Below are 8,011 nucleotides of genomic sequence, written 5' to 3'. Positions count from 1 at the left end.
GTGGCGGCGCCGGCGCGCAGCCGTCACTGGTGCGCGCGGGCGGGCACCGCCCCTCCCGCCCCACGTAAGGCCGCCCGCCGCCTCCCCCCCGCCCGCCGGCCCCCGCCCCGCGTCCCCGCCGCCGTGCGGAAGGGGAGCGGTGGGGACGCCGGCCGTGAGGGAGGCTGTTCATCGGGCGGGTGGAAGGAGCTTGTAGGAAGGGAAAGGAGGGAACGTGGTGTTTGCAGGGGACGTCTGCAGGAGCATCAGGGTGTGCCCGAGGCGCTCGGGACCTTCTGACAGAAGTTACTTGTCTCCACGTATTGTTTTTATCCTGAGGACGCTGCAAAGAGGCAACGGAAAGATTAGCTGCGGAAGCTGTTTAGCACTCGCCCTTTGAGAGTAGGTTAGTGTATTTCTGGATTAATACCAAAACACATCCAAGCAGTACGTTTTACAAACTTCTCCAGGGCTTCTTAGGCAGAGGCCTTGCCTATGTCTTCTCGTGGTGTTTGTCACCAGAAACTAGCATAGAGAGTTTGAAAGAAACGGTCTTCTGCAAGAATTTGGTATAGAGTAAAACACAGTTCAGCACATACATAACAAGTTTTTACTTACCTGGAAAACGACAGCAGGAAAAATAGCGTTACAAAAACCTACCCTTAAAGTTTCCTCAGCCTTAGTTATCCCTGTCCTCTCACAGCATCAGCAGCTATTTCAGTATGATGACCTAACCTAGGTTGGCATTCACCCCCTTTAAAAATATGTTTACGCTATATAAAGATGTAAACCAGCTGATGTGGTTTTACTGAAAGGTTTGTAGGTGGGTACCCCCCATATGGAATGCTTGACTGAGAGGGTTGTGAAGCACTGGAAGTTCAGTATTAGCTGCTCATTTCATTTCTTTATGTCTTTACCCAGCAGTTCCTTAAAGAAAAAAATGGAAAATAGAATTTTGGGGTTTCAGATTAGCATCTTTCATTAATGCAAAAGTGTCAAAACCTGTTTGATTTCTCTAACTAAAGATAATTTTCTTAATAAGTTGAGAAATTCCCAGTAGGTTTAGAAATGTTCTTACTACTGTTGTGTACAGAAGTTGAAAGAAGTTTTTAGGTTATTCCTATATTTTGATCTCAGTGAGAACGTAGGTGACTTCCTAGAAAGTAAAACTCACTGGAAATCTCGTCAGCCTCCAGATATCCTTTGCATTGAGGCCAAACCCAACAATTTGTCATCTTCTTTTTTCCAACCAAGTAAACCACAAAGTTTACCTTCTTATTTTAAATAAAATTCTTCATATATGTGTCAATTTTATATTGCTTGTTCTCTTGCCCCTGTTACCAACAGGGTTGGAATACTGTGAGACAGGCAACAGTAATGGCTGAATGTGTCTCTTAGTTTCAAAGGTTCTTGTAGTTTATACAGGAGCTGCAGCACCAACTTTTTTAGAATACCGTGCCTTTATTAGTTTGATTTTCATTCATTTCACTGTTAAGTGTCACTCATGGAGGCTGATTGTCTTGCGGTCTCATTTAGTTGCACAGCCATAGGCAGATCACGTTTGGATTCTGTAGTTTCAGTTCATGTTCATCCTCCCCTATGTAATCAATCGTACACAATGTAATAGTTTTATAATAATTGTGCTTACTCCACTGACATAAAAGACAAGCCAGTAAATGAGGGAGATGCACATTTTGCAAAGATTCACAGTTGCTGATGAAAATTATCCACAAGTTTGAGGTCTTAGGTGAAAAATTATAATTTTGATTTCAGGCAAACAATTTTCTACTAGTGAAGTGTTTTCAGGCTGGTCGTTACCTAGTAGAATATTGCTTCCCATTTGGAATCACCCATTTTCTTAAGAGAAAATATAGCATTTAATACACCTGTATGTGTTCTGGCTGATGTAGTTTCATAGTCAGATGTAGTTTCGTATTATGTAGCAGATGTAGTATTGGTGATCTATGCAGATGGTTAACATACTTTTATTTTTTTCCTAGCAGTGCTTGCAAACATGTACTCTCCTCTTTGTAAACAGTAATTTGTACCTGGTTCAAAAAAACAGTGGGAAAGGCTTTTAACTTTTATATATTTCTGTGGCTGAAATGTGAGTTTCTCTTCATTGTCCTTTTTTGTTCAGGGTTTGTTGGAGGTTTTTATTGCTTGATTCTGACATGGTATTTGTTTGTGAAGTGAACCTTTGGGTATGTAAATATTGTTGGTGAAATTGTCCAAAGTTTTTTTTTTTTAGTGTTACACAGAGATTAGGATGCGAAGATGAAATTGATCTTGAATTTTAGTCTCCAGAATAGTAGTGTTAATGGAGCCAATTCACTGAACCAAATATATTTTTCCATAAGCCTCTTAGATTGCAGAAACAAATGGACTCATTGTTAATTAAATGTTACTATTGTGATGATAGTTTTGCACATCTAGTTGTTTGAATATATTTAAGTTTCATACTTTAGAAAGGAAACAAACTACGATTTTGCTAAGAAGGCCTGAGTGCTGTATAGTAAAACGTTCATGTGAGCTTCAGGATGAAAGATTGTTTAACATTCAGTGCTTTTTTCTGCATTGTAGAAGTATGTTGTATTTACATGTGGGCAGGTGTTACTGCAGACACTTGGCTATTGTGCAAGCAACTGCAGCTTCTGCCATCTTCATTTAGAAACAATTGTTTTCATCTCTGAATTTGATTTAAATTGCTAAGCTTTTCTGAACAAAGGATAATGTATTAGTGTAAAGTCTGGTAATGTTTTGGCAATTCTTGTGCTTGTACGCAGTACAGAGGGCATGAAAACCTTTAACTTCATTGATTAAAAAATACATAGAACCAGTAACCTGATTCCAGATACCAGAATTAGTAGTATGATCATGCTACAGTAGTTGCTTTATTTCAGAAACTGTTACTAATATTCTTTTTATATATACATGTACATACATACATACATTTGTATATACACATACTCTCCAGAAACAACAAATCTAAAGACCTTTTCCACTTCCGATCGTGCCAATTCAGGTGTCTTGTGCCCCAGAACTCTGGCAGTCGCTGGAGGACTTAGTTGCAGTGGTTTGAGATGGTATTTCCCCTTTCTGTCTGCTTTTTTCTCCTGGAAGGCACTGAATGCATATAGATACATCAGGTCCTTAAATTTACAGTCTCCTATATTAACTTTAATAATTGATAAAAGTACATTTGAAGTAATATGTCAGTCTATGAGGTAGTTTGAAGCAAACCCACACATACTTGTCCACCAGCATAGTACAGGTTTCGTAATCGCCAGCCAATATTAGGGGAAATAACTCCAAACTCTTACAACTATGTCTGTTAGACTCCATCTGTCAGAGACCTTAGATCATTGTATGTATAATTTTGTATGACTTGTATTCCTCAAGAGCTACATCTCAGAGATGTGATACAGGAAATACGAGAGATCAAACAATTAACAACTAGCTCAACTACAAATACTTTTAAACTGCTTTCCCTTTGTATATTTTGGTTTCATTTGGGGACACAGGATTAATTCTTTCTATAAATTGTATCTCTATATAACATGTTTATTCTTTAGAATATTTTATATTTGTACCAGACACGTAACATGGAAAATAATCCTGCATTTTGGATTGCTATAAAAATGAGTAGTTTCCTAAACATTTGTTTTTCCCATTTCTTCTGCTCTTCTTTGGATACTAATTAAATCTGAACATATTAGACTCTATTTTATTCCATCACCTGCTCTCTCTCTGTTTTGTCTGAATTTTCTTTTTACAATCTTATTTGTTTGACCCCTTCTGACAAAAATTAAAGGAAGAAGTGTGCATTGGAAATGATATTAGGACTAACCAAACAATAAAACCTCTAGCAGTGAAGGAAAGATAGCTTGCTGAGATGCCATTGTAACATAGCTGGCTCTGTAACTTTGTGCACATGAATTTCACATTTATTGTCTAGATCTTAGGGTAGGGGGAATTTCTGTTACTAGCAAAATTATGTGCTAGGCAAAGTTTAAGGGTGTCGTGTCAAAGTGTCAACAATCATATTTAAGGACCTTACCTGAGGTATTGTTATGCCTAACCTATGCTGCTTGATTTACACAACTTTCTAGGTTAAATTTGGGGCTTTCTTAAAAGCAACATACTTTGTTTATTCTGGATTTTTCTTGTTAGCAAACATAGATTTTCTTTCAATGTAGATCACATAGAAATGAGTATATGCATTGCTAGGGGAAGAAAGAATGTGATAGCCACTTACAGCTAAAAACTCCAGGTGAAATTGAATTTAATAAGTTGTGTTTGAGATGCCAGTGCATGAGGAGTCAGCGGTGCTAAAATTTGTGTAATAAAATCATCACAACTGGGAAAAAGGTAAGAAATATAAGATTACTGGAATAATTTTTAATTTGGATTCATGTTGTCTACACAGGAAGAAAAAAACCCTTGAAATGTAGAAGAAAGGAAAAATGGAGGACGTAGCAGGTAATATCTGCTATTCTTGAAATCAAAATTATAAAAAGTAGTATATGATTATACTTGATCTTACTGTTCATTCTTTGTTACTAAGATTCAGAAAAAGCTACTTAGCAGCAGTTGTACAGCTAGCTAAATATACAAGTATTATTTGGTATATTTTATTAAGGGAAGGAACTGCAGGTGGATTTCCTGCTTGCCTATGTATCTGTGCAAGAGGGTAGGGCAGGGGAAATAAATCTTGTTCTTTCCTTGACTGCAATGCAGATCTGGCTCTGGGAGGGGTTTTCATATCCGCACAGCTCAAACACATGGTCAGTGTTCAGCCAATAGTTAGCCTTACATCTGGCACTGGATTTGTGTGGCTCAAAATGCCTTTCCTGACTGCTAAATATGAAAACCTCTCACTTTTTTTCCTACACTGAATTTGCACACATTCTTCAGACTGTGATTTATATCAAACATAATTTTACCTGTTTGTCTGGTATACACTGTAGCTACCCTAACAACTGCTTTGCCAACGACTGTCACAGATGGATTTTTTTCAAAACATAGCTATGTGGATGATTCCTTTCCTGTGCGTACTCTCCCACCTATACTTAACCTGCTAGGATCATGCTTTTTGATAGCATGTTATGTTTTAATATGTTTGTAAATTGTACTCCACTTTTAAGTATTATACCCCCCTGGCAAGTCAGATATTTCAAAATATGTTGAATTGATTTTTTACATAATTATTTTCTGGTCTGTTGCTGCTGAGAAACATTTACTCATTTTATAACATGTATTTGAGATTTTCAAGTTACTGTGATGCAAGGACATAGGTGCAGTTCTTTAGATAAAGTGTGAAACGTATGTGAACAAGGTTGTCTTTCAAAAGCTGCCAAAATAAATTTAAATTCCAGAAGGTAATACCACATGTGGTAATGTTTGCATTTGGAACATTAAGGCATATCTGTTTCTAAAAAATCATAACATCTTCATAATGAATTCCATACAAGTTTTCTTTTTTCTTTCCTAACATAGAAATTTTGTATTTAGTTAGAAATAGATACTGATAAATAGAAAATACTATTCCCTAAAGTACAAATGTTTGTAATTTAAACCAATATAATAAGCATTATAATAGTTTCTGCTAAGTATCTTACAATTCTTTCTTGTTGCATTTAAAATATTTGTACTGACCAATAGCAGGAGTTGAGTGGAGAGCCTGGGTGACTAGAATAAAACTCTAGAGAATGTCAGGAACCAATCTACTCATTGTGGCTGATTAAATCACTTAATTAAGAGAAATATATTGAAAATGTTGGGAGAATACAGCCAAAGGTGAGGAAACTGTAGCTGGTAGTTAGTAATTTGTGTATCTAGAGACCTCAAGTGTATGAACTAATGTATTCCATGGAAAATTGTGTTAGGAGTTTAAAAAAATGCCCTGTAATACTAGAATATTTGCCACAGAAATGGCTGCACTTGCTTGTTTACCAAATATTGTAGGTCATGTGTAATAAACACAGTTGGAAAATGCTGAGTAGTGGAAATATTTATGGCAATATATAACCTGATGACATTTCTGCCTTCAGGACACACATGGTTTGAATTCATTGGCCATATAATTAATCATTTTCTATGTGCTAATAAGAGGATGGTAATATAAGCAGATAGATTATGTGAAAGAAATCTAACATAAGGTCAACTATCTAATTCATAAAAATGTCTTAATGTTTAAGGCTGTAATTTTCAAGCAAGTTACGCTGTGTAAATGGCAACAATTCAGAAGTAAAATGTTGCTATTTTGCTTTCGGAAAAATGACAATTATTTTTTTAGAGTTTCCCCTGAAACCTATCACTCTTGGTGAAATGTAATATAACAACTAGTACCTTTTTAATGTTTGTACCATAACAGTGTTGTAGTTCTGTCATCTGCGTTTAACATGTAGTTCATAAATCTACATTATCCAGATGTCAGAGGACTTGTTTTCAGTATCTTGTACCAGATATAGTTAAAATGTAGTTGTATTTTGTGGTGTTTAAGGGATTGCCTAACAATGTCCCCAGTGTGTACATAAGAATTCTGGATAAAGGGTTTAGAGTTATGAAATCAGATTCTTGTCCGATGGACATTCCTTATACTTTATGTTGGCTGAGGACGAGGCCTACAGTCTAAGCAGGCCTTAGTAATTTTCAAATATTGTCCATTTTCATATTCTTTCTGTGTGCTATTCCAGAGACTTGTCACTCAAAACATGCAGTTAAAGCACGTTTTGATGAAGCTTCACTTCAGTGGGGCCAACTCGAAGAAGTCTCACCTGGGACTCTGTGACTTTGGAGTTTCTTTTGAAGCTTAGTCAACTAAGGCGGTGGTAGCATTTTTAATACTAGCTGTAGTTGTACCACAGAATTCCTGATGATAGAAATAGTTTCTTATATTTTTGTGTCTATCAGTTTTACAATATTTTATTTAAAAATCAAGAAGGTGCTTGTAACATGTAATTATAGAAAACACACAGTGGGCTATTTCTGTAATTTGAAGTTGCCATTTTGTCTAAGCAAGAATTAGCTGCTTTTTGTGTCCTCATATGGACATGTGCTAGCCCTTCAGTACACCTGTTGCTTTTATTCTCTCCATCTTGTGAAGTTAGCTATGAGATTAACTGAATTAGTTATTTTTTCTTCTGTTCCGTAATTCTGTGCCCAAACAAAGCCTCTGTCTTGCCTATTTTTTTAGCTTAACACTCTCCCAAGAGTTTCAGAAAGCAGACTGATGCAATTATATAGCACATCCCAGTGGAAAACTAGGACTACTATGTCAGGCCTGGAGCAGCAAGGCAATATTCCAAGCTGACGGCTAGAAACCACAAATCTTGACCATTATTGCAAAACTTGTGATAGGAACACAGAGAAGAGGAGTATTAGCTAGTCATGGACTATTAAATTATACATGACTGCAGCACTGCTGAAACATCAGCCACCAGCCTAAAGCTCTTCCTTTTTCTGTTTTCTTCACTTCAATGACAAGAGGCAGATTTTCCCATGTTGACCTTTGGATTAAATCTGTCCGTATTTATTTTAAAATCTGCTTATAGTCCGTCTTTTGAATCCACGACTTTTTTTTGTGAAATCCTTGTCTGAGAGCCCATTTACACTAAAACACAAGCATACATGTTTCCAAGTGGTTTGCATGCATTTTGGTCTTAGGCTGCTGAAGGAATTGGCAAGTATGTAAGCTGAAAAATGCCTGTACATGTTTCACCCCTTTATTAGGGTTTTACTTTAGTGGTATTCCAGTAAGAATAGAACATAAATTTTCATCCGTTCTAGCATGACTTCTGTCTGTCTGCAGTAGCAAGCTTCTTTACTCTAACGAAAGCTAATTACTGGACCAATACTGTTGCTGAATTGCTCCTCTCTGAAGGGTAATGAGGAGAAGGGAATATTTTGGTATTAAATACATTTTCTTTTGGAATGTGCATGTTGATATTACATGCTGCTAGATATTACCTTAGCTTGATAACTGTCCCACAAACCTTCAATGCCTTATGGCAGAGGCCATGTTCCTTTG

Source organism: Opisthocomus hoazin, chromosome 9 (genome assembly GCF_030867145.1).
Source record: "Opisthocomus hoazin isolate bOpiHoa1 chromosome 9, bOpiHoa1.hap1, whole genome shotgun sequence".
In the NCBI taxonomy this organism is placed as follows: Eukaryota; Metazoa; Chordata; class Aves; order Opisthocomiformes; family Opisthocomidae; genus Opisthocomus; species Opisthocomus hoazin.
Note: the sequence above shows the minus strand (reverse complement) of the source record.